General features: G+C 35.7%; 1 protein-coding gene across 5 annotated transcripts in view; it reads right to left on the bottom strand.

Moving 5' to 3' along the window:
* The window catches only part of USP25 (ubiquitin specific peptidase 25), a 153,326-nt gene that overhangs the window by 74,317 nt on the left and 51,889 nt on the right, over positions 1-27,120 (bottom strand). For 4 of the 5 annotated variants that reach the window (XM_024239479.3, XM_024239480.3, XM_054542842.2 and 1 more), the window contains exons 5-6: positions 17,924-18,086; positions 3,684-3,770 (exon numbers count right to left, since the gene is read on the bottom strand). The gene's annotated coding sequence lies outside the window, so the exon portion shown is untranslated. Of the gene's footprint in view, positions 1-3,683; positions 3,771-17,923; positions 18,087-27,120 lie in introns of those variants that run through there. The other variant, XM_054542844.2, reaches the window with a different exon arrangement.

Raw genomic sequence — 27,120 nt, 5'->3', positions numbered from 1 at the left:
AGACGATAATATGGTTTTTCTTCTTTAGTCTGTTGATATGGTGAATTATACTGATTTATTTTTGAAAGTTAAACCCATTTTTTATTCCTGGATAAGCCCCACTTCTCTATGAGGTATTATCCTTTATATATAATTGCAGGATTTAATTTTTCAAAAATTTGCTACAATTCTTTGCTTCCAAATTCATGAGAAATATTGGTGTGTGGTTTTCTTTTCTTGAAATGTGTTTTCCTACTTTTCATTTCAGGGTAATGCTTAGCTCACAAAATGATTTGGGAAGTTTTACTTCTTTAGTTATCTGTACAAATTTATAGGGAATTGTTATCATTTGTTCTTTAAATGCTTAATATAATTTACAAGTAAAACTATTTAGCTGCTGAATTTTTTGGTGGATGGGTTCCAGTTCCTTTAATATAATGTAGGGCTACCACAGGTTATCTATTTCTTCATTAGTGAGCTTTGATAGCTTGTGACTTTCAAGATACTTGTCTGCTGTTTATAATATTCCACTATTCTCCTTTTAGTGTCTATAGAATATGTAGTGATGTTTCCCTTTTTCACTCCTTACATTTGTAATATATGTCTTCCCTCTTCTTTCTTGCTTAGTCTATCTAGAAGTTCATCAATTTCACCAATCTTCTCAAGAAGCAGTTTTTGGTTCCATAATTTTCTGTATTGTTTTTCTGATATTTGGTTCACAGATTTCTGCTATTACCTTTATTATTTCCTTACTTCTGCTTTGAGATTAACATGCCCTTTATTCTCTAATGTCTTGATACGCAAGCTGCTATCATTAATTGAAAACCATTCTTCTTTTCTAATAAGATGTCTGGTAAGATGTCTCTTATAAGATATCTTCCACTAATCACCGTTTTAGCTTCATCCCTCAAATTTTGATATGTCATGTTTTAATTTTCATTCAGCTCACAATATTCTGAAATTACTCATTTGATTTGTTTTTTGTCCCTTGGGATATTTAGAGGTGAATTACTTCATTTCCAACTATCTGGGGATCTTCTGTATATCTTTCTGTTGTTGATTTCTACCTTGATTTCTACCATTTTCGTCAGAAAAGGTATTTTGTATGCTTTGAATCCTTTAAAATGTACTGAGACTTATAAATCCAGCTCCTGTTACTTCTTCATGACTAATGGCAGAAATATCACAATGCCTCTTTTATTTGTAAAATTCAAAATTCCTTCAGGTATTTGCTCCAGGAATACAGTATGGTACTCAACTAAACCCATTTCCTTCTGATGACATTCACTTTAAGTAGTGGAAAGTGAGAAATGTCTTTATTTTGAAATATTTGTCCTAAATCAAGACTTTAAATAATATAACCTTCCAATTAATAAGGCTTTAGCTATTTATATGATGATCTCCACTACATATTATACATGTGCATCTTTGTTTTCTCAACATTTAATATGCTTTGCCATCAGTCTGAAACATTTTAAGCCAAACGTATATATGTGTGAGGGGAGACGGGATGATTACACCAAGGATCATTATTGTATTTCCAAGGACCTCACAATTCTCCTAGACACTGAAATTACAAACAGTTCAAATACACACGAGTGTCTAAAATTAGTTTCAATTTCTACAAGCAATTGCCAAGTCTACTTAAAATACAAACTAATTTCAAATACTATATTTCTTTCAAATCTCACTCAATATGTATGTAATATTTGTGGCAAATTTTGCTAGCAAAAAATATCCTGTTTATTTGTATTTGCATACAAATAGCATCTCTGTGATGTGATCAAAGTAATCCCAAATGTATTCTGCAACTTAACACAAAGTGTTCTTCAAATTGAATGTAGCTGTAGACATGTCACGAGTTGGAGGTAAATTCATTATTAAATAAGTGACAAGTTACACTGACACCTTTTTTAAAAACCTGCTGTCACCATCTCAAGTGAATATAGGACCATTCAGTGGCTGAAAACTATCTATAAATCCCACATTTGCTTCAAAGATGTCAAGGTATAGTGTGTACTGCTGTCACTATACTCAATTAGAGTCACATTTGTGGAATAACCATATAAAATTGCACAGTATTCTAAGTAATTGTCTCAGAATGGAAGTGTGAAATTCTTTTATTTCCTTAAGCTAAAGGGACACCTGGAGAGGCTAACCCATTGCAAGAAACAAACTTCTCTAGAAAGGTGCTGAAGATTGGAATTACACATTTCTCTAGTATTCACAACTCGTTCTGATATATAATCATAAATATAGCAACTGGTTTTTAAATAAGAATACAAACTAACATGGCCTCATTCAACTCTGTGAAGAACAAAAGAAATTAAAGCTCTGTAAAACATTAAAATCCAGGACCATAAATGGTCAAGATACATATACATACATGTATACATAACTAGAAATAATTCTAAACAATTTCACACAAATTATACATATACTTTGAGATATGAGAAGAGAGAAGAACTGTGATATTAACAAATTGCAATGACGGAGGCAATAGTTCAAAAAGTTCCATGTAAAAACCATGATGATTGAAAGGGTTTTCCTTAATTTTTCTGGAGACATAAGAGTTTGTCAGGTGATCCTGACTCCCTTTTGAAAATGGGTTGTTTATCAGCCTGACACTCTACAGTCCAGAGATTATAATCTGAAAAGCTGGTTATAAATCAAGTTATCTTCCCACTAGCATGCATTATAAATGTTTCACGTGTTTACAGAAAAAGTCAGAAAAAGTGGTTTTAAAAATTAAACGCTAAAACGAAAACATAATTTAATAATTCATCACTCCTACTAACAATAGGTCAAAAAAGTTCAGCAGTTTACTGAAACCTAAAACTAACTTCCTTGCCTTGGCAACAAGTCCACTTTAGGACTACAGATTGTTTATGACAAGATCAACCACTAAAGCCCTACACGCAACTATATCATCTCCATAAGTAATTTTTTCCATTAGGTATAAATTCTGTGTGCAAATTGGTTCTTTTTAAAATAAGTCTTACTTTTTTTAAACTTTTTTTTATTGTTTAACTGACAATAGCTGACACCTAGTACTTACTATGTACCAAGCACTTTTAAGCCCCTTACATGTTTTACCTCATTTAATGCTCACAGCAACTCTATGAAATAATTACTATTATTATTTATGATTTACAGATAGTAAATGGAACAGGAAGAAATCAAGTAACCAGCTCTAGGTCCCTAGCTAGAACCCAGGCAATCTGGCCCTGGTGTGTGTGTTGTCACTTTATATTACCCATCTATGATAGTCACTTCCAAAATGAAAGATATGGATTTGTACTGCAAAGACATGAATGCAAAACTCATTTTTTAAAGGGCTCCACAAGACAATCAATTGAAAAGAAATTTCGATTTCCACAAAATTTTTTAGGAGACAATTGAGGAAAGACCTTAAATTGTAAACTATAGCCTATAAAGTTTACTGAAATTTGATAGTCCCCCCCAAAAAAATTACTAAAGCGACATCAAAAATTGGCATATTACTGTGACAGGTAAAGAAAAATAGTTGTATTTATAATATATTAACAAAGGATAGGAACTTACTATGGTAACTAAGATTAATGAATTGACATTCAAATTGACAGTTTCAGATTTGATGAGCCAAGTAAATGCCCAAAAATCAATCACATATAAAAGAACATATAAAGTATATATACTGCTTAAAAAAATCTTTTGCATTTTACCTTTTGGTTTCGGGGTAAATCTTGAGCATTTGATGGAGGCTTGTAATTCAGAACTAATCTTCTAAATTCCAAAAGATTAAATAATGACTGAAAAAGAACAACAATTTAACATAACCTGAGGGAAAATTCCATTAGCAGAATGTAAAAATGACTAGTCTTAGAGGTTTATTTTTTACAACTGTGTACTACTTACACTCAGAATCATTGCAACTGGCACAAGGAGGACATATTTCTGAGAAAAAGTCAAGTTTCTTATATTTGACATACCATTCTTGATACTTGATAGTGCACAAGATTATATTTGGACAACTTTTTAAATATACTACTCATTATTAATAGCTCCTTTTATATGCACTTAAGAGGTTTCCTCAAAATAAAGAGTATGCAAATGTCAAGTCCAAAACTTTTTAGACGTGCTGTTTACTATGAATTATCTAGATGTATCATTAATACTAGAAAAATGGAGTACAAATAAATTTACTCATCAGATCCTAGGTGATAGAGACACAAAGAAATTACATATTACCTCAATGCTCAAGGAAGTACACAATTTAGAAAGGAGACAAACATATAATAGACATGTCATGACTTCAAGATGCAGTGATAATAATTACACAAGAATATAACGGAGCATATGAAGGATGCCCATGGAAAGGCTTCCTGGAGTATGTTTTTTAAACTGTAGTATGCAACCATTTACTATCATCATACCGAACATTTCTTTAAAATGAGATAAAATACAATGGAAAATATCACAATGTATCATACTCAGTAAATACATCAGAGTATTTTCTTGCAAAATTTTCATTGTAGATATTTTACAAACTTGTGTATGTGTAAAATGTTTTACAATATACAGTATATTCCTTTCTTGGGTCACAGTTTATAAAGTTTGAAAATTACAGGAAGTGATAATGTTTCAAATCTTAGAAAAGGTGAGTCAGCCAACTTGACAGAAGATAAAGGTGGCACCACAAATCAATGAGGAAACAAGGTTTTGATCAACAGTTGGGTATTGAGAAAACTACATATAAAGAAATAGAGCCAGATTACATAGATCAATTAACAACTTAAATATGAAAGGTAAAACCATAAAGCTGGTAACAGAAACTGTAAAAAAATATTTTATCTTGTGATCTAGAAAGATTTATTCAACAATATAAGCACACAAAATAAATCATCTATTCATTCATTTAACAAATATTTATGGAGCATCTACTATATGCCAGACACTAAGAAGGTAGTCTCTGCCCTTGTGGGGATTACAGTCTTGTGACTGCTTTTTAAAACAATAAGAGTAAAAGTAATAAACCAGAAGGGGTATGAATACATTAACAGTTGGCCAAGATCAGAACCTTGGGGAGAAAGCACCATTTAAAAGTCACAGGAGAAAAAAAAAAAGAGTTTTGAGAAAGAGAAAGGAATACTAAGGGAAATCACAGAAGAAAAAGGAGTGGAGAAAACAAGGGCTTTCAAACATACTTGTGTATTCTAATAAATTGCAGAGCTTTAAAAAATAGCAGTGTCAGGGGACTCTCAACAAAGATACAAAGTTCCACAAAAGATTCTGCTATACATCAAAAAATAGCTGGCACATTTCAAGGAGGACAAAATTAGCAATATCATGAAAGGTTGCCACATTCTTCCAATAAATTAAGGACAGAGAAATAACCTTTGGATCTGGCAACTGGAAAGTCATGTTTGCAGTGGAGTGGTAGAGCAAGAACAGAGGCATTAAACAATGGGAAAATGGGGTACACAGTAACACCCTCTTATCCAAAAAGGATACATTCCAAACCCTCCTCTGAATACCGGAAACCGCAGATATTACTGAACCCCATATATATTATGATTTTTCCTTGCATACTTATGATAGTTAAATTTATAAATTGGGCACAGTGTGAGATTAGCAACAATAACGAATAATAAAATAGATCAATTGTAAAAAAAAAACGGTAATAAAAGTTATATGAATGTGTTGTCCCTCTCTCCCTCTCCTTCTCTCTCTCAGTACTGTAATATTTTCAGCCACAATTAACAGCAGGTAACTGAAACAGCAGAAAGTGAAACCAAAGATAAGGGGGACTACTGTAAGTAGGGGAGACAAACCATGGACTATTCTTTTGAGGAATTTAAAGAGGAAAAGAGAATCTTGGCAGGTTAGAAGAATTTCAATCCCACTTCTATTCTCTGAGCTCCCATTGTAGATAGAGAATTTTCCTTGTTCCTGGACACTTAGAACTTCCTTTGGTGTGGGTGTGCTGGTGAAGAATTATTTCAGCTAGTTTCTCTTCATTTTTAAAGACTTCTGCTAGGTATAAAATTCAAGATGGCCAGTTATTTATTTCTAGCACTTTAAAGACATTATTTCTGCTTATGTGTGACTTGATGTTTAAAGGTATCAAAGTCAGCTATTAGTCTTGTTTTTGCTCCTTTATATGTGTATCTTTTTCCACCTTGCAACTTTTAGGATTTCTCTTTGTCTATAGTTATTTGTTTTATTATGGTGTACTTTGGTGCAGTATTCTTCATGTTTATACTATTGGATTCCTATTGCTTCCTGAATCTATGGCTTGATCTTTCTAAAGTTTGGAATATTGTGAGTCATCTCTTCAAATATGCTTTTGCCCTATTTCCTTTTACTCTCCCTCTGGAACTACAAATACACTGTTAATACTACTCACCATATCCAAAGTATCTCTTTGATGCACCCATCTTTACGTCATAGCTTTAGTCTGAAAAATATTCTCCAGATTAATTTACCAGTTGGCTAATTATCTCTTCAGTTGTGTCTAATAATGCTGCTAAATTTATCCACTGACTTCTTAGTTTCATTTATATTTTTCCATTCTGAAATTTACATTTTGTTCTTTATAGTTTTTAGTTTTCTTCAGACTCACAATCTTGCTTTTAATTCCTTGAACATATTAATTATTATTATGGCAGACAAATATTCCAGTTTCCCTGTGCTGTTTTCTATTGTCCATTTTTTTGTGTTAGTTTTCACACACATCTTATTTTCTGGTATGACTGACCTGAGTACTAGACATTGTGTATGAAAAATTGAGGAAAGGTTCCAGATAATATTATCTTCTAAGAGAGAATTTACAATTAGTCTGGCAGGGAGGGAGAATAGAGTCACAGTCTCAGGTGGCCTTAATCCAATAAATTCTGAGATAACTTGAAGCTGTATAATTCAGAAACCAGGAAGCCTGTCTTAACTTTCAGTTCTCAGTTAATCTTACATTCTAACCATTTAGAATTCCAACTCATAGTCTGAGATGTTTTACTAGGGCTCAAACTTTGTACAAAAATTTTCTTAGTTCCTCAGCTACTCAGCAGTCAGGTCTGGAGATGCCTAAAGGACAAAATCCATCAAAAATAACAAGCTCACTGTATGACTATCCTTCTTTACTCAAAATTCCTCACTGCTTTAGGACTCTGTGATGCCTTCAAAAAGTTGGTTTTATTTCTGTTTTGGAATCCAGCAAAACATCACGAGGCAGATGGTCTAAATCAACCTCATCTGCCATTACCCAGTGAAACTCATCATCATCGATTATCACAACATCATAAAAATTAAGTTTTTCAAGTCCCAAATACCCTATATCCTTCACCAAAGTCATATGAGGACTGTCCAATGTATTCCTTCAAAAGAGGTAAGAAAGGGTAACTTTTACTGCCTAAAGAGTGTTTTTGATTAATGCACCTGAAAATAAGCATCCTTTCATTCAGTCCAAAGCTAATATGTGAATTTTGAAAAGCACTTACGAAAATGAAGTTTGGTTAGATTCTTGCTAATAACGAAGACGTAATGGGGGTAAGAGTTCAAATAATTTGTGAAAAAGAAAGAAGTGATGGCAAGAGTGCAGAGGAAATGAAACATAAACTGCCTACAGTGGAGAACAGTGAGAAGCGTGATAAATTCTCCTTGGAGGATTAAAAAAAATTAGCATGGTATCACATAAGTTTCATGGTGAGGCAAGCATTGAAAAACAGATGGCATTATTGAAACCACAAGTCTATGTACAGAACAATTAAACCCCCATGTGCTTTCCAGACCCAGCACATTCAGACAATTGCCTCCCCTCTGTGGGGGTATAGGAAATTTAGTCTTTGGAGATCTTAAATGACTCAGGTTCAGAAAAATCAATCAAATTGTATGTCAGGGTAGAAAGGAGAGATAAGATTCAGAGCTACGAACAGCAACATTAAGTAAAAACATGTAAACTGATACCCACATCGACCAATCCCATTTCTCTAGACTTACTTTTAGAAAGCGAGTGATCATGCTTAAACCACAAAGAATCAGAATTCACCCCAAATTTGAAATAGAGAAATGGTCTGTGGGACAGAACTCCAAAAACAAACAAAAAAATGAAGCTACTATGTGTGGGCATACAGAATATATTATTAAGACCATAACAAAGATGTTGAAGCATTTAGAAAATATTTAAGTACATAGAAAAATAGGGGAAAAAGGTAGCAACTGACAACTCCAGGATAACAAAGTACTATAGACGGGAGGACCTAGTGAATCACTGTAATATTTACAAAGTTATAAAAAATGTAAATACTGACTACCTACTATTTTTAATTTGTATTATAACCATGTTGAGAGATGAAACAAAAGGCAATTCTAGGCAGGTGAACTGAAAGAGCGAACTCCTCATCTATCTCAGTGGGAAGGCATGTCATTTAGAAAAATGAAGATAGAGAAGAAACGGATTAGATTCAGGTCTCTTTCAAGGGGCAGGACTAGGAAGCAGACAGGTTTAAGCATTTTAGTGCCATATGATTTTTTCTTTGATGAAAATTAAAGAGAGAAGAGCAAGGAGTATGAATAAGCATTTTAAATTATATCCTTAAATGTTCTGACAATATGCATCATTTTTTAAAATATCCTCACGTAATACTTTAGATACTCCATACATGCTCCCTTTCGGTTCATTCATCCATTCATGCAATAATTACTTGATGGGCTATTCCAATGTGCCAGACACTGTATTATATATATACTAATATACAGTAACCTAAATGTGCTCTCTGCCCTCAGGGTGCCTGAATTTTAGTCAACCTGCAGTTATACGATTTATGAGTAAGGTAATCACATACTTTATCATTATACACAGCAAGGCTTTAGGACTAAGTGACAGGTGCCAACAGATCTACAATAGGAGTAAAAGGGACTATGACAAGCAAACTGAGAAGTATGAACACCTTACTTCTCGGCATCCAAATGGAAAGGTGCTAAGGAGCTAAGGGTCATCATGAGCACCCATACCACTTCAACAACATGTCCCAGAGCTACAGAGGAGAACATACACCTCCAAATAGCTAACTCATTCACTGACACCCTAGTGGGGAACAGCTGCAATCAGTACTTTCCACATAAAAGTACCAAGTGAATAGGACAAAAATAATCCTGACTAGCTGTGGGGTTGATGTCCAACCTAAAGACAGGCTAATGTTGCCAGCAACCAAAAGATTATTTAAGCCATTATCTGTACAATCTTCTCTTTGTTTATATTCCCTTTCTTACATTCTGTTCCCCCTTTCTACCAAAATATTGGTCTCAGTATCTAAAATAATAAGTATGCAAAGCTATCTGTAACTGTTTTAGCCTACCCCAGCTATATACTTTGAAGTTAAAGGGTGATATTACTAGCAAACTTCTATAACTGGTCAATATATTTACAAGAAAAAGAATTCCCGTTGTTTCAAATTAGTCCTACTAAGTAAATTCCATCCCTGAGAAAATTTTGTAATCAAAACTTTACAGTACATTTACATCACAATTTGAGTAAGTTCCAACTCACTCTGGAAAACAACAAAACCTCCAACACTATGGTAGATTTTTGGCTCAACTTTTCATTCATAAGTAAAAAGTCAATTTATGATGGCCAAGTATTACATCTCAGTTTATAGCTTAGAGTTAAGCAATAATGGTAGAAAATTTTTAAGAAGACTACCAAAGATAAAAGTTAAAAGCTACTTAAAATAGTTTGATAGACTTTAAAATTACCATAAAAAATAAAACTTCAGGTGATCTCTAGCCAAATTTTTCTGCCCACTCACCATTTTCTACAATCTGATGCTTAGTGTTTTCTACTCCCTCAAAAGTCATTATCTTATTAGACCATTATAACCTGAATTTTTAAGCTTATAGGTTACTTCTCCTAGATGTTTAGATTTCACCAAAAGAAAAAATAAATAACTCAAGCCCTCTTATACTTGCCTATGTTAGGAGTTAAGCAGCCACTAAACTTAGATAAAATTTTAAAACTAGTACAATTACTAGTTTTTAAATAAGCTAGGCTTTTTTTTTTTAAAGATAACTTTTTTCTAGCCCATTCCCTCCTTCTCAAAAAAAAAAAAAATCTAAACTAAAAAGAAAAGCTAAGATTAGCAAACTTAGGATAGAAACAGATTGTAACTGTATCAAGATTAAACTGAGCTGCTGAAAGAAGTTTATCCTACTAAAACAAAAGGTCATTATCCCTATATCAACATTTATCATTTCAAACAGAACTTCCCTACCACATATAGGATAGAGAAATAAAAAGCAACTATTCTAACAATATTATTTACAAATACTTTCTTTCTTCTTATACTTTTCTAAGAAAAGCTTCTAATCAATGACCCTCATGTATCTGCCATAATAGTGCTGAGATAGCATCTACTTGACCAAATACAGGCAGCAAAACATGTTCAGGAGCACTCAGTTCAGAGCCTTAAAACTATATTTAATATTTTAAAATTATGTCTAAATTATCATATGCACAAACCTTCTTAATAAATAGTGCAAGTAAAGTGAGATAGCCTATTAAGATGATCTAAGAAACTCTAAGGTATCAACATTTTAGATATTACTTTTTGGCATGTAAGTAAACAAATAATGTATAATCAAGGCTAGAAGCAAAGATACTACTATAGATTTATGTTAACCCAGGTATTCCTTAGCATCTTCATGTCCTGGGAAAGCCAATAACATAGCATATTACTTATTAGGATGCACCACAGCATATTAAAAAGTGAGGTAAATCCAGAAAAACAAAGGAAATCAAATTACATGGTATTATGCACCAGAAGCAAAAAGGGAGAAAACGGTGAAAATTTTAGCACTGAAGTATATAAAAAAAAAGTTAAAATTACAAGTTAGCAAAAACAATTAACTTGTAGAAAATGAACCAAATAACCTGTTAGTCGCCTTAATATCATATGAAAGTTTAAGCTGTCATACACACAGGTTTGGAAAGTTACAAAATGAAGATACATTTTGAATATAAAAAATAGCATGCATGTCCAATGAAGTAAAAAGCATTCATCAGGAACATGAAATAATAAGCTATAATTCAACTGTCATACAAAAATAAACACAAAATATTAGTTAACTTTCTTAAGGAGTAATAAAAATTAAGGACATATTATTCATAAATTGTTTTAAAGTTTTGCAATCTGATGGATAACATTATCAATGTCAACTGAGAATGATAAAGAATTTTGATAACAGTTGTTAAACACGTAAAAGAAAACTGTTACAAATTGAAAAGAAGAGGGATATCTACACATACATATGTCTCTTATTTTAGAATAAGCAGATCAAGAAACGTATCATTAAGGGATTTCTTACTAAAAAAAGACAACATGTTATTCTTGATTTATCAATATTTATTCATCACATCATTTCACATGCAAACTCAGATTTATTTGCAAATCTATACCAACCTCAAACAAAATGCCTCTTCTTATTAAAAATATTAAGCGTCTATAATTCTATAAATAACACTGTCTAGTATATACAAATAAACCTGATCCGACACACAGAAAGCCAGTTCTAGTTTCAAACTTGGTTACAATGCTTCCATAAATTTGCAGGGAAATATATACAAAACTCTTTCCACCCCAACAATTCCTAAAAGCAGAAAGAAAGGATAAATTGATTCCAAATAAGTGAAAGGCATAAGTAGTGATCTACTGTTAAAAAATACATACTAGAAATGAAAAACAAAGAGGGATGGGAGGATACTGCAATCCCCAAGCTAGTTTATTAGACAAAAGAGTATATTAAAAACTTCTCTGTACTTATCTTTAAAGTACACAACTTAAACACAACCAACTCACTTTCCATTGCTATCATACACATCAAATAAGAACTGAATAGGAGCCAAGATGGCCGAATAGGAACAGCTCCGGTCTACAGCTCCGGTCTACAGCTCCCAGCGCGAGCCACGCAGAAGACGGGTGATTTCTGCATTTCCATCTGAGGTACCATGTTCATCTCACTAGGGAGTGCCAGACAGTGGGCACAGGTCAGTGGGTGAGCGCACCGTGCGCCAGCCGAAGCAGGGGCGAGGCATTGCCTCACTTGGGAAGCGCGAAGGGGTCAGGGAGTTCCCCTTCCAGGGGTGACAGACGGCACCTGGAAAATCGGGCCACTCCCACCCGAATACTGTGCTTTTCCGACTGGCTTAGGAAACGGTGCCCCAGGAGAGTATAGCCCGCACCTGGCTCAGAGGGTCCTACGCCCACGGAGTCTCGCTGATTGCTAGCACAGCAGTCTGAGATCAAACAGCAAGTCCGCAGCCAGGCTGGGGGAGGGGCGCCCGCCATTGCCCAGGCTCGCTTAGGTAAACAAAGCAGCCTGGAAGCTTGAACTGGGTGGAGCCCACCACAGCTCAAGGAGGCCTGCCTGCCTCTGTAGGCTCCACCTCTGGGGGCAGGGCACAGACAAACAAAAAGACAGCAGTAACCTCTGCAGACTTAAATGTCCCTGTCTGACAGCTGTGAGGAGAGCAGTGGTTCTCCCAGCACGCAGCTGGAGATCTCAGAACGGGCTGACTGCCTCCTCAAGTGGGTTCCTGACCCCTGACCCCCGAGCAGCCTAACTGGGAGGCACCCCCCAGCAGGGGCAGACTGACACCTCACACGGCCGGCCAGGTACTCCAACAGACCTGCAGCTGAGGGTTCTGTCTATTAGAAGGAAAACTAGCAGAAAGGACATCCACACCAAAAACCCATCTGTACATCACCATCATCAAAGACCAAAAGTAGATAAAACCACAAAGATGGGGAAAAAACAGAGCAGAAAAACTGGAAACTCTAAAAACCAGAGTACCTCTCCTCCTCCAAAGGAACGCAGTTCCTCACCAGCAACGGAACAAAGCTGGACGGAGAATGACTTTGACGAGCTGAGAGAAGAAGGCTTCAGACGATCAAATTACTCCGAGCTACGGGAGGATATTCAAACCAAAGGCAAAGAAGTTGAAAACTTTGAAAAAAATTTAGAAGAATGTATAACTAGAATAACCAATACAGAGAAGTGCTTAAAGGAGCTGATGGAGCTGAAAACCAAGGCTCGAGAACTACGTGAAGAATGCAGAAGCCTCAGGAGCCGATGCGATCAAATGGAAGAAAGGGTGTCAGCCCTGGAAGATGAAATGAATGAAATGAAGCGAGAAGGGAAGTTTAGAGAAAAAAGAATAAAAAGAAACGAGCAAAGCCTCCAAGAAATGTGGGACTATGTGAAAAGACCAAATCTACGTCTGATTGGTGTACCTGAAAGTGATGGGGAGAATGGAAACAAGTTGGAAAACACTCTGCAGGATATTATCCAGGAGAACTTCCCCAATCTAGCAAGGCAGGCCAACATTCAGATTCAGGAAATACAGAGAACGCCACAAAGATACTCCTCGAGAAGAGCAACTCCAAGACACATAATTGTCAGATTCACCAAAGTTGAAACGAAGGAAAAAATGTTAAGGGCAGCCAGAGAGAAAGGACGGGTTACCATCAAAGGGAAGCCCATCAGACTAACAGCGGATCTCTCCGCAGAAACCCTACAAGCCAGAAGAGAGTGGGGGCCAATATTCAACATTCTTAAAGAAAAGAATTTTCAACCCAGAATTTCATATCCTGCCAAACTAAGCTTCATAAGTGAAGGAGAAATAAAATACTTTACAGACAAGCAAATGCTGAGAGATTTTGTCACCACCAGGCCTGCCCTAAAAGAGCTCTTGAAGGAAGCGCTAAACATGGAAAGGCACAACCGGTACCAGCCACTGCAAAATCATACCGAAATGTAAAGACCATTGAGACTAGGAAGAGACTGCATCAACTAACGAGCAAAATATCCAGCTAACATCATAATGACAGGATCAAATTCACACATAACAATATTAACTTTAAATGTAAATGGACTAAATGCTCCAATTAAAAGACACAGACTGGCAAATTGGATAAAGACTCAAGACCCATCAGTGTGCTGTATTCAGGAAACCCATCTCACGTGCAGAGACACACATAGGCTCAAAATAAAAGGATGGAGGAAGATCTACCAAGCAAATGGAAAACAAAAAAAGGCAGGGGTTGCAATCCTTGTCTCTGATAAAACAAACTTTCAACCAACAAAGATCAAAAGAGACAAAGAAGGCTATTACATAATGGTAAAGGGATTAATTCAACAAGAAGAGCTAACTATCCTAAATATATATGCACTCAATACAGGAGCACCCAGATTCATAAAGCAAGTCCTGAGTGACCTACAAAGAGACTTAGACATTAATAATGGGAGACTTTAACACCCCACTGTCAACATTAGATAGATCAACGAGACAGAAAGTCAACAAGGATACCCAGGAATTGAACTCAGCTCTGCACCAAGCGGACCTAATAGACATCTACAGAACTCTCCACCCCAAATCAACAGAATATACATTTTTTTCAGCACCACACCACACCTATTCCAAAATTGACCATATCCTTGGAAGTAAAGCTCTCCTCAATAAATGTAAAAGAACAGAAATTGTAACAAACTGTCTCTCAGATCACAGTGCAATCAAGCTAGAACTCAGGATTAAGAATCTCACTCAAAACCGCTCAACTACGTGGAAACTGAACAACCTGCTCCTGAATGACTACTGGGTACATAACAAAATGAAGGCAGAAATAAAGATGTTCTTTGAAACCAACGAGAACCAAGACACAACATACCAGAATCTCTGGGATGCATTCAAAGCAGTGTGTAGAGGGAAATTTATAGCACTAAATGCCCACAAGAGAAAGCAGGAAAGATCCAAAATTGACACCCTAACATCACAATTAAAAGAACTAGAAAAGCAAGAGCAAACACATTCAAAAGCTAGCAGAAGGCAAGAAATAACTAAAATCAGAGCAGAACTGAAGGAAATAGAGACACAAAAAACCCTTCAAAAAATTAATGAATCCAGGAGCTGGTTTTTTGAAAGGATCAACAAAATTGATAGACCGCTAGCAAGATTAATAAAGAAAAAAAGAGAGAAGAATCAAATAGATGCAATAAAAAATGATAAAGGGGATATCACCACCAATCCCACAGAAATACAAACTACCATCAGAGAATCTTACAAACACCTCTATGCAAATAAACTAGAAAATCTAGAAGAAATGGATAAATTCCTCAACACATACACCCTCCCAAGACTAAACCAAGAAGAAGTTGAATCTCTGAATAGACCAATAACAGGAGCTGAAATTGTGGCAATAATCAATAGCTTACCAACCAAAAAAAGTCCAGGACCAGATGGGTTCACAGCCGAATTCTACCAGAGGTACAAGGAGGAGCTGGTACCATTCCTTCTGAAACTATTCCAATCAATAGAAAAAGAGGGAATCCTCCCTAACTCATTTTATGAGGCCAGCATCATCCTGATACCAAAGCCTGGCAGAGACACAACAAAAAAAGAGAATTTTAGACCAATATCCTTGATGAACATTGATGCAAAAATCCTCAATAAAATACTGGCAAACAGAATCCAGCAGCACATCAAAAAGCTTATCCACCATGATCAAGTGGGCTTCATCCCTGGGATGCAAGGCTGGTTCAATATACACAAATCAATAAATGTAATCCAGCATATAAACAGAACCAAAGACAAAAACCACATGATTATCTCAATAGATGCAGAAAAGGCCTTTGACAAAATTCAACAACCTTCATGCTAAAAACTCTCAATAAATTAGGAATTGATGGGACGTATCTCAAAATAATAAGAGCTATTTATGACAAACCCACAGCCAATATCATACTGAATGGGCAAAAACTGGAAGCATTCCCTTTGAAAACTGGCACAAGACAGGGATGCCCTCTCTCGCCACTTCTATTCAACATAGTGTTGGAAGTTCTGGCCAGGGCAATTAGGCAGGAGAAGGAAATCAAGGGTATTCAATTAGGAAAAGAGGAAGTCAAATTGTCCCTGTTTGCAGATGACATGATAGTATATCTAGAAAACCCCATTGTCTCAGCCCAAAATCTCCTTAAGGTGATAAGCAACTTCAGCAAAGTCTCAGGATACAAAATCAATGTGCAAAAATCACAAGCATTCTTATACATCAATAACAGACAAACAGAGAGCCAAATCATGAGTGAACTCCCATTCACAATTGCTTCAAAGAGAATAAAATACCTAGGAATCCAACTTACAAGGGATGTGAAAGACCTCTTCAAGGAGAACTACAAACCACTGCTCAAGGAAATAAAAGAGGATACAAACAAATGGAAGAACATTCCATGCTCATGGGTAGGAAGAATCAATATCATGAAAATGGCCATCCTTCCCAAGGTAATTTACAGATTCAATGCCATCCCCATCAAGCTACCAATGACTTTCTTCACAGAATTGGAAAAAACTACTTTAAAGTTCATATGGAACCAAAAAAGAGCCCGCATCGCCAAGTCAATCCTAAGCCAAAAGAACAAAGCTGGAGGCATCATGCTACCTGACTTCAAACTATACTACAAGGCTACAGTAACCAAAACAGCATGGTACTGGTACCAAAACAGAGATATAGATCAATGGAACAGAACAGAGCCCTCAGAAATAATGCCACATATCTACAACCATCAGATCTTTGACAAACCTGAGAAAAACAAGAAATGGGGAAAGGATTCCCTATTTAATAAATGGTGCTGGGAAAACTGGCTAGCCATATGTAGAAAGCTGAAACTGGATCCCTTCCTTACACCTTATACAAAAATCAATTCAAGATGGATTAAAGACTTAAATGTTAGACCTAAAACCATAAAAACCCTAGAAGAAAACCTAGGCAATACCATTCAGGACATAGGCATGGGCAAGGACTTCATGTCTAAAACACCAAAAGCAATGGCAACAAAAGCCAAAATTGACAAATGGGATCTAATTAAACTAAAGAGCTTCTGCACAGCAAAGGAAACTACCATCAGAGTGAACAGGCAACCTACAAAATGGGAGAAAATTTTCGCAACCTACTCATCTGACAAAGGGCTAATATCCAGAATCTACAATGAACTCCAACAAATTTACAAGAAAAAAACAAACAACCCCATCAAAAAGTGGGCGAAGGACATGAACAGACACTTCTCAAAAGAAGACATTTATGCAGCCAAAAAACACATGAAAAAATGCTCACCATCACTGGCCATCAGAGAAATGCAAATCAAAACCACAATGAGATACCATCTCACACCAGTTAGAATGGCAATCATTAAAAAGTCAGGAAACAACAGGTGCTGGAGAGGATGTGGAGAAATAGGAACACTTTTACACTGTTGGTGGGACTGTAAACTAGTTCAACCCTTGTGGAAGTCAGTGTGGCGATTCCTCAGGGATCTAGAACTAGAAATTCCATTCGACCCAGCCATCCCATTACTGGGTATATACCCAAAGGACTATAAATCATGCTGCTATAAAGACACATGCACACGTATGTTTATTGCCGCATTATTCACAATAGCAAAGACTTGGAACCAACCCAAATGTCCAACAATGATAGACTGGATTAAGAAAATGTGGCACATATACACCATGGAATACTATGCAGCCATAAAAAATGATGAGTTCGTGTCCTTTGTAGGGACATGGATGAAATTGGAAATCATCATTCTCAGTAAACTATCGCAAGAACAAAAAACCAAACACCGCATATTCTCACTCATAGGTGGGAATTGAACAATGAGAACAGATGGACACAGGAAGGGGAACATCACACTTCGGGGACTGTTGTGGGTTGGGGGGAGGGGGGAGGGATAGCATTGGGAGATATACCTAATGCTAGATGACGAGTTGGTGGGTGCAGCGCACCAGCATGGCACATGTCTACATATGTAACTTACCTGCACATTGGGCACATGTACCATAAAACCTAAAGTATAATAATAATAATAATAATAATAATAATAATGGAAAAAAAAAAAAAAGAACTGAATAAAGAAAAATCCTTACCTGAATAACAGCACTAAACCAACAAGTATTGCCAACATTCTTTAGCCCAACGGGAGCTTTGTCCTGTCTTTTTCTATCATAAGGGTTTCGAGAATCTCTCCAAACTTCTGCAGGTGTCCTCTTCAAACATGCTTTATTCTCTGCTATGCTGGCTTCAAGAACTCTTAATCAATGGTGGAAAAAAAGGCAGCATTATATAATGGTATATATCCCAGGCATATCACACATTCTAAAAGCATTTTCATTACATAAGATTTGAATAATGTATTTGAAGAAATAATATTTAATACTAACTTTACTCAAATACAGGTTTTAGCAGTGTCAATGCTAATACATAGGGAAGTGTCGTCTTTTTTCCTAAGAAAAATGAAATTTCAAACAAAATGGCAGTATTATATAATAGAAAGTACAATAAATCACATTTCAACAAATTAGATATTTAGTACCAGGAATATACCACCTAGATGAATTTTCTGAGAAATACCAACTAAAGTACATATTTACAATATAACATGATGACTACTTTTTATAACAATTACTCTGAATCAAGAAAACATTAAAAACTGAACAAGTTGCACTTTCACCACCGACCACTTAGTTCTTCTTCTACAAAAAAGTTAAGTGAGTTAAACTTTATGATTCCTTTTAATTCTTGAGATCTATGCCTCTATGACAGCCAAGTAAAGGAAAAGAAAACCTGTATGTTCACTGCCTTGCCCAAAAGTTTGCCTTTGGGAAAATTTAATGAAATAAATATTAGAATACATATTAGAATAACAAAAGATAGTTAACCTTTCCAAAATAAACTCACCTATGAATATCTTAAGTATATCTAAACATGGCAAAAGTAATGCTACTTTAATGATGTTTCTTGCTCCTGAGTATGCAACAACATAACTATAATCATAACTGGAAAACCCTGGTTCCTACATAGGATCTAACCAAGCATTTTGCCTGCTCAAGAAATGTGTTACTTGCTACTTGGCTTCAGCCAAAAAAGAGAAAAAAAAGAAACTTGTTACTTATTATTCTAAATCAGCATAAATAACATTCAGGTATCTTAACCACTTTGTGTTAATTACCAGAACCTGAGTAAAGATTAGTTTTTTTTCAACTTTTTGGTTTATCAAGAAAATCTCATTCATTTCACACCATTTTTATCCTAAAGATTTTATCCTATCAGATTAATGTCAAAATATTATCATTTTATCCTTAACAGCAATATTTACCACAAGACATTAGATACAATGAAATCTAAAATATCATTAAAATATCCCATGTGAATACAGAAGTCAGTCTTTGGGAATCAATAAAACACGCATTTTTGAAAAACTGGTAACAACATGATAAGTTAAAATGTAAACTCATGTAGTGAAAAGTAAACAGTTTCTACTTCTGTCACATTTAGGAGTGACCCAACTGGCCAGCACTACTCTCTGCCGAAAAACCAACTCCCACAGGCAACCTCAGACTCTAGGCTTGTTTCACGAAAAGACATAGAACTCCTTGAAAGACATTTAGTTAGACGAACTGGGGCAGAGGAAAACCAAAGAATATCTAGAACATTCTACTGTTACCAGAAAGCAAGTTTTCAAGAATACAAGGGAGAGACAGAAAGACAGTCAACTTGACTCTCCTATTGGAGACCCAGGAGGCCCTAAAGATCTTCTAACAGTTAAATTTTGCAGTTCAGCAGAATAATAATAACCCGAACAAACTGAATTTGTTCAAGACTGGTTTATGCTCAAAAAAGAAAGGTTAATGCACAGTATATAAAAAGTAACTGTAATACAAAAGACTGTCGTATATAGAGGGGATATTTAAGTTTTTATTGACTTTTATAAATGGCAGTATTCTCATTCGAAAATTTTGTTCCTTTTGTAATATATATGTATATTTAGACGCTGAGATACAGCAAACTTATTTATATCTTGGTAGTCAGAAATAAATAGACTAAAACATGGAATAAGTTCTGGGAAAGGTAGATAAAAACGATACCATAAAACAATTAGTACCAGTGATCCTATATAAGAGATAGAAGAGGTACCCAGCAATTGACTAGTACCAGTGCAGGTAGACAATAATTATGTAAAAAGAGAATTCTACAGCATATTCTAAAATATAAACTCCTCAAAAGTCTAAAAGAACCAGACGTAATCCTGAATCTATAGCATATGAACATCTGTCGTTATATTTAACTACTAATTATAACAAGAAACAAATCCTTCTTAATAATGTCAACAGAGCAGATCACACATATCATAATAAGCAGGAAATGGTTCATACATACATTAGTTACAGAAAACTTGAGGACATCTGATTTCTGCACAATACACCCTAAGTACATTTTTCATATTCCAGATCTGGGCTAAGATTACTAAACCCCAGGAAGGTCTTTTGAAATGTTTTAAGTATAGTCAATTCCTTTATGCCCCTCTTCTGCTCTACCAAAAAATATACACCACTTGATTTGTATGTTTACATACAAAATATTTAATGTAAACATCACATTGATATATTGAGATAATGTAAGCTTTTTAGTTCCTTTGCCTTTTCTCTCCCCACACAGGACTTGCAAGAATGTGTGGCCTCAAATGTACTTTCCAGGAGCAAGCAATGCCTGAACCATTTGTCACACCATTCCAAAAAGGAAGTTAGAAGGGCAAGAAAGTTAGGGATACGAACCAAGACAACATCTTCCCAGCACTCCTATATAACTTTCTTTACAGAGGTCAAATGAGGCACAAAGTGTAACAACTTTGATTAAAGTTCAAGAGATACATGTAATTGCTGATTGCTCCTCAAAGTCACCTAAGATTTAAAAATAATAGCCATTTCCCAAGTAGCTCAATTCAGTCATACGGTAGATAATGTCATCCATTCTTAACAAAAGTATGGGTTTTAAAGAAATGAGTTTATCACAATACACCTTAACCATACCACATGGTAGAATTGTGGTGCAAAAAAAAGAATGTAGGTGAAAGGGGAATGCCATGATTTCCTGACCCTCTTAATTTAAACATATTATATCACCAGAATTTTACAGCATGACTCAGTAGGTCTCCTCCTACCATCTCCTCTTGGTTCCTAAAGAACGTAATAAACACACTTAACACTGTGCCAAAAATATTAACCAGTGTCTCCAATCAGTGTCTGAAAAGCAGAAACAAGAATTTGCTTTACCTCTAGAGTGAACATTAAAAATGAGTGATAAACACGTTTTTAAAGTAAATGGATGATTAAGATATTAAATGCTGCTACTTCTTGGTTATTGATGGACTGATTGATTGCAAAAGCCAATCTCTAGCTCCAATACTGCTCTATTGCTCCGCCTGATCCCCTTCTATAATCTAGTACTGGCACCATAAATCCAAACTTTTTATAAAGCAAAATCCTGCATAAGGGTTCCTCCCCTGGCCTTTCCAATGATACTACCCAAGCTCTTAAGTATAAGACATGCAGTGGCTAAAATCCAGGTATTACCAGCTGGTAGAAGAGAAAAAAAAAAGATAGGCAAATTTCAGAGATAGCCTATAACAAAATGTTTGAAGGGTAAACTCGCAAGCCACAAACCAAAAACCAGTCTGACCTATCACCTTGCTTTATCTTCTCAAAATTGGTCATGACCTTGGTAGTAAGCAATATAAAAAGACAACAAAATGTTTTGCTGCGTCTTTTCCTTCCACACACTATGCTAAATGTTTAAAGCATTTACATATGGTAGATCTTCATGTTTCCATTAAATTTTATTACACGGTGGTTTTACTTGGGCAGGGGGGTGAGGGGGTGTTATTATTTTATTGTTTTTGTGTTGTTAAATTGCCTATAGCAGTAATACTGAAAATATCCCACCTTATAGCTCACCTAAGCCCCTTTTTGGGAAGTATCACACTAACTGAGAAACATGCATATACTTTAAGCTGTATAGATCAACCACAAAGAAAAAAAAAAGGGAGCGGTGGGGAATGAAACATCTCATTTATTTCCTAAAAAAGCAAAAACAAAACTAATGGTATTTTTAATTGGGATCAAACTAAACCCATAAATCAATTTAAAAAGAACTGACCAGTTTAACAATGGTCTTCCAATTCATGAAACAGTGTATGTTTCAAAATATTTATGTATTCTTTAATGTGTCTTAATGATGTTTAATCATTCTCATCCTGGAAGTTCTTGTACATTTCTTAGATTTACTCCAGTTAACAGTTTTTGTCAAAAATCAGTTGGCTGTAGGTGTGTCCATTTCTGGGCTCTCTATTCTGTTCCACTGGTTTATGTGTCTGTTTTTTACACCAATATCATTGTTTTGGTTACTATATTCTAGCAGTACATTTGGAAATCAGGTAGTGATGCCTCTACCTTTTGTTCCTTTTGTTCAGGCTTGTTTTGGCTATTTGGGCTCTCTTGTGGTTCCATATGAATTTTTGGGATTGTCTTTTCTAATTCTCTGAAGGGTCACTGGAATTTTTATATGGACTGCAGTTAAGTCTGGAGATGACTTCAGGTAATATGGCCATTTTAACAATATTAATTCTTCTAATCCATGAACATATGACGTATTTCCATTTGTTTGTGTCTTCTATTTCTTTCCTCAATGTTTTATAGTTTTCAGTGTAGAGATCTTTTATCTCTTTGGTTAAGTTTATTCTTAGGTATCTTGATTTTTTGTAGCTATTGTAAATGAAATTGTTTTCTTAATTTTTCAAATAACTCACCATTAGCATATAGAAGCACTGATTTTTGTGTGTTAATTTTGTGTCCTACACTTTTACTGAATTCACTTACGAGTTGTAGCAGTTTTTTGGTGAACTCTTTAGTGCTTTCTATATTTAAGATCATATCATCTGGAAACAGAGACAATTTTACTTTCTCCTTTCCAATTTTGATGTCTTTTATTTCTTTCTCCTGCCTAACTGCTCTAAGACTTCCAGTACTATGCTGAATAGGATTGGTGGAAGTGGGCATCTTTGTTAGGTTCTTGATCTTAGTGGAAAAGCTTTCATTTTCTTCCCCATTCAGTACACTACTAGCTGTGGGTTTCTCAACTATGGTCTTTATTGTGTTGAGGTACATACTTTCTGTATCTATTTTGAGAGCTTTTATCATGAAGGAATGTTAAACTTTGTAACGTGCTTTTTTCTGTATCTACTGAAATTATATGGTTTTCGTTCTCTTTGTTACTGCGATGTATCGCATTTATTGGTTTGTGTATGTTGAACCATCCCTGCATCTCTGGGATGAATCTCGATCATAGTGGATGATGTTTTTAATATGCTATTGAATCGGACTTCCTAGAATCTTGTTCAGAATTTCTGCATCTAGGTCGATCAGGGATATTGGCCTGTTTTCTTTTTGTTGTGTCCTTGTCTAGTTTCTGAATCAGGGTAATGTTGGCCTCATAAAATGAGATGGAAGTATTCCCTCCTAATTTTCTGGAATAGTTTGAGAATTAATATTAGTTGTTCTTTAAATGTTTGACACACTTCAGCAATGTAGCCATCAGAAACTAGGGATCTTTATGTCAGGCTTTAGCAGTTACTCAATTTTCTCACTCATTGTGGTCTGCTCATTTTTTCCATTTCTTCTCAATTTAACCTTGGTAGGTTGTGTGTGTTCAAGAATTTATCCATTTTTCCTATATTCTAGAATTTGTTGGTATACAGTTGTTCATAATAGTCTCTTGTGATCCTCCAATTCTGTGATACATTTGTAATGTTTCGTTTTTCATGTCTGGTTTTATTTATTCGAGTCTTTTTTTTTCTTTTTTCTTAGTCTAGCTAAAGGTTTGTTGATTCTGTTTATCTTCTCAAAAAAGTTTCACTGATCTTTCGAATTGCTTTTTTAGTCTCTATTTGTTTACTTCTGCTCTAAGCTTTATTATTTCCATCCTACCAATTTTGGGTTTAGTTTGTTCTTGCTTTTCAGGTTTCTTTGAGTTGCACAGTTAATCTGTTTATTAGAAATCTTTCTTCATTTCTGATGCAGGCATTTATTTCCATGAACTTCTAGAACAGGTTTCACTATGTCCCATGGGTTTTTGTATAATGTGTTTCCATGCTCCTTTGTCCCAGGGAACTTTCTAATTACGCTTTTAATTTCTTCACTGACCCATTGGTTATTAAGGTGCATATTAACTTCCATTTATTTGTTGGTTTCTAACGTTTATCTTGTTGTTGATTTCTAGTTTTATATAGTTGTGATCTGGTAAAATACTTGATACCATCTCTAACATATGATCTTTACTGGAGAATATTCCATGCACAGTTGAAAAGAATGTGTATTCTGCAGCTGTTCATGTTCTGTAAATGTCCATGGTGTAGTTTAAGTCTCATGTTTCTAGATCATTTGTCTATTGTTAAAAGTGGGATGCTTAAGTCCCTACTATTGTTGTACTGGAGTCTATTTCCCCCTTTAAATCTAATAATATTTGCTTTATGTATTTGGATGTTCTGGTGTTCGGTGCTTATATATTTACAGTTTTGCTTCTTGGCGAATTGATCCTTTTATTATTACATAATGACTTTGTCTCTTTTTACAGTTTTTGACTTAAAGTCTATTGTATCTAGTACAAGTATGGCTACTTCTGCTCACTTTTGGTTTGAATTTGCATGGGATATCTTTGTCCATTCCTTCACTTTCAGTCTATGTTTATATTTAATGATGAGGTGTGTCTCTTGTAGGCAACATATAGTTGGGTCTTTTTTTTTTTTAATCCATCCAGCTGCTCTATATTTTTTAATTGGGGAATTTAATCCACTTACATTCAGGGTTACTATTGATAAGTAATAATTTACTCATGCTAGTTTGTTTTCTCAATATTATGAAGATCCTTCGTTTGATTCTTTCCCTCTTGTTTACTTCTGTGGTTTGGTGGTTTTCTATAATGCTAAGCTTTGTTTCCTTTCTTGTTTATCTACTATAATTTTTCTTGTGGTTACCGTGGAGCTAACATGAAGAGTCTTACAGTTACAACAGACTATTTTAACCTAGTAACAACTTAACTTTGGTCACACAAAAATAATCTAGACTTTTTCCCCTCACTCCCCTACCCCACCATGATTAGTGTTTTGATTGCTGTAATTTACATCTTTTTTTTTTTTTTTTTTTGAAACAGAGTTTCGCTCTTGTTGCCCAGGCTGGAGTCCAATGGCATGATCTTGGCTCACCACAACCTCCACCTCCCAGGTTCAAGCAATTCTCCTGTCTCAGCCACCCAAGTAGCTTGGATTACAAGCATGCACCACCATGCTCAGCTAATTTTGTATTTTTAGTGGAGACGGGGTTTCTCCATGTTGATCAGGCTGGTCTCAAACTCCTGACCTCGGATGATCTGCCAGCCTCAGCCTCCGAAAGTGCTGGGATTACAGACGTGAGCCACCACACCCAGCCACATCTTTATCTTTCATGTATTCCTTAGCCACTAATTGTAGCTGTTGATGCTTCTGACATTTTTAACTTTAAACCTTCATATTAGAGGACCGAAGGAATTACACAGCACCATTACAGCACTGGGGCATTCTGAATATGATTATGGATTTACCTATATTGATGAGTTTTGTATTTTCACATATTTTCATGATATTAATCATTCTTTCGTTTCCTATTATTTCCTCTAAGTGTTTTTGTAGGACCAGTCCAGTGGTGATGAATTCCATCACCTTTGCTTGTCTGGGAACATCTCTATTTATTTTTCTTTTCTTTATTTTTTTTGAGATGGAGTCTCACTCTGTCGCCCAGGCTGGAGTGCAGTGGCGCGATCCCGGCTCACTGCAAGCTCCGCCTCCCGGGTTCACACCATTCTCCTGCCTCAGCCTCCCGAGTAGCCGGGACTACAGGCGCCCGCCACCATGCCCGGCTAATTTTTTGTATTTTTTTTTTTTTTTTTTTTTTAGTACAGACGGGGTTTCACCATGTTAGCCAAGATGGTCTCGATCTCCTGACCTCATGATCTGCCCGTTTTGGCCTCTCAAAGTGCTGAGATTACAGGCATGAGCCACCGCGCCCGGCCCTTCTTTTTCATTTCTTAAGGATAGCACTGCCGGATATATTCTCTGCTGACAGTTTTTATTTTTATATTTTATTTTTATTTTTTCCCAGCACTGTGAATATGTCATCCCACTCTCTCCTGTCTTGTACAGTATCTGCTGAGAAATGTACTGATAGTCTAATGGGAATTCCCATATATATGATGTAATGTTTTTGTCTTACAACTTTTAGAATTGTGTACCTTTGAGAGGATTTTGAGGGGTTGAATTTTATTGGGGATCTTTTCATTCCTAGATGTCCATAACTTCCCAAGACTTTCTTCCAAGAAGTGCAGAAGGGCACAGACAATCTATTTAACCAAATGGGTGGTCTATGCCTCTCTTCACTTCTTCTTTCTCGGGCACTCCCATAATATGAATTATAGGTTTGCTTAATGGTGTCTGATAAGTCCTATGGGCTTTCTTCATTCTTTGTTATTCTTTTTTTTTTCTTCCTCTGAATGGGTTATTTCAAAAGATCCGTCTTCAAGTTCAGAAATGTATTATTCTGCATGTTCTAGTCTGTGACTGTGGCTCTCAATTGTATTTTTTTGAAATTTCATTCACTGAATTCCTCAAGCTCCAAGATTTCTGTTTTGTTCCTTTCCGTAATATCTATCTTTGTTCAATTTCTCACTCAGCTAATGAATTTATTAATTTCGTTAAATTGTTGTATTCTCTTACAACTCAAAAGTTTCTTTAATGTCATTATTTTGAATTATTTTTCATGCATTTCATGAATATTCTTTTCTTTGGATTCCGTTACTAAAGATGCATTGTGGTGCCAGGTTTGGGGGTGACACATTTCCTTGCTTTTTCACGAGTCTTCTGTCTCTATGCTGGTACCTGTGCATCTAATGGACAATTTCTTTTTCCAATTTTAACGAGCAGCTTTCATAGGAAGAGGTTTTTTCCTGTTGATGGGTCCTAGGGTGCTGACTGGAAATGGTGCGGTGGCTTTGGTTCAGGGTGGACTCAGTATTGTGGTGTCCAAACAGATTATTGAGCTGGAATCCTCACCTGTGATGTCCGTGATTATCTCAGTGACTTAGTATGCAGGAGCCCATGACTGTGGTGGCATGGTTTTTCTGGAATTGGGGGCACCAGGCTGGTTGCTGGTCAGGCACATGCTGATGCAGCAGGCCAGAAAGGTTGTACGATTGTCTCTCCTGA

This window comes from Pongo abelii, chromosome 22 (genome assembly GCF_028885655.2).
Source record: "Pongo abelii isolate AG06213 chromosome 22, NHGRI_mPonAbe1-v2.0_pri, whole genome shotgun sequence".
Classification (NCBI taxonomy): Eukaryota; Metazoa; Chordata; class Mammalia; order Primates; family Hominidae; genus Pongo; species Pongo abelii.
This window is presented reverse-complemented; position numbering and strand designations above follow the sequence as displayed.